Source organism: Theropithecus gelada, chromosome 11 (assembly GCF_003255815.1).
Source record: "Theropithecus gelada isolate Dixy chromosome 11, Tgel_1.0, whole genome shotgun sequence".
Lineage (NCBI taxonomy): Eukaryota > Metazoa > Chordata > Mammalia > Primates > Cercopithecidae > Theropithecus > Theropithecus gelada.
The window spans coordinates 52,597,942-52,599,355 of record NC_037679.1 but is presented as its reverse complement, the minus strand read 5'-3'; the positions used below and the strand labels follow the sequence as shown (position 1 = coordinate 52,599,355).

Here is a 1,414-nt window from a genome sequence, read left to right as displayed (position 1 = left end):
GAGTGAGACTCCGTCTCAAATAAATAAATAAATAAATAAATAAATAAATAAGTAAGTAAGTAAGTGACTCCAGGCTTAGGGTTTTGTTGTTGTTCACACAATCTATTTTGGATCAAGATGTGCAAGAGTGTCACATTTTAGGGGGGTATGGGGGTGGGGAAAGGCGAGGCACGTTTCTTGCTTTTGTGCTAATTAGAATGGCTGGAGGTCTGGGCAGATGTATTGGAAGAGGGCTTCAGCCTTTTCAGGCTCTAAGCAGCTTTGTATCAGCAAGGTGTGAATTGGATTTGAGCACCCCCATCTTTGTACCTAGGTTAGCGGGGGGTGGCTACAGTAATGATGTGGTAGTCCTCTAAAGTTAGTTCTTGAAACCGTCCCTCAATAGTCCTTATATTGCTTGAATCTGGACTCCTGCCTACCTGGAAGACAAAAAAACTTTAGTTTTTCTGCTGTGACCTCCCTTTTGCTGTAACAGTTGAGGCCAAGATCTAGTTTAAAATGAAGAGATGTGTGAACAGAGGTGTGACTCCGGGATTTCTCTCTCACTGTCTTTTTTTTTTTTTCATGCCAGATGGGTAATGTACCAACGTTGTAACAAGATTTGTGGTGATACGTTTCACATATGCGTGTGAACACAATCATCATGCTCATGAACTACGAAAGGATTTTTTTTTAAATTAATTTTTTAGTAGAGATGACTGGGTGTCCGTTTTCAGAAAGCCTTTATTTTATTCTATTTTCTGAAACAAAGTCATGTTCTGTTGCCCAGGCTGGAGTGCAGTGGCATGATCTCGGCTCACTGCAACCTCTGCCTCCTGGGTTCAAACGATTCTCCTGCCTCAGCCTCCTGAGTAGCTGGCATTACAGGCGTGTGCCACCATGCCTGGCTAATTTTTATATTTATATATTTTTTAGTAGAGATGGGGTTTCACCATGTTGGCCAGGCTGGTTTTGAACTCCTGACCTCAAGTGATCCGCCTACTTTGGCCTCCCAAAGTGTTGGGATTACAGGCGTGAGCCACTGCACCCTGCCAGAAGGCATATCTTTATAATTTGCCTTATCACCTTCCCTTCTTGAGAAAATCTCATCATGGACCCTCTCTGGCCCAGTGAGCTATAGTCATTTGACCCCAGAGGAGAGCTGAAAATACGTTTTTCTTCGAGGTTCTAGTAGTTACCAGGAGTTAACAATTTCCTTAGTTGTCTCTTGTTTGGTTCTTATATCCAGAGGTGTACCCAAGGATTCTTCAGAGCTGTTATTTTGAGCCCTATTTTTATTGATTTCAATGCAGAACTATTCGGCCTGATTATTTTCAAGTTATTCAATTTGACAATTTTGAAATATTTCATAAATAATTGTCTGTTTGTAAATTTAGGTTGATATTACGCAACTTTCAACACACTTTTAAAATCC

The 1,414-nt window shown here is 40.9% G+C and overlaps 1 non-coding gene across 1 annotated transcript; it reads right to left on the bottom strand.

Moving 5' to 3' along the window:
- Nucleotides 1-565: 565 nt before the first annotated feature.
- On the bottom strand, nt 566-666 carry LOC112635718. The gene has a single exon (XR_003122050.1). It is a non-coding gene; the product is annotated as a small nucleolar RNA U13 (small nucleolar RNA).
- Between the last annotated feature and the right edge of the window lie 748 nt (nt 667-1,414).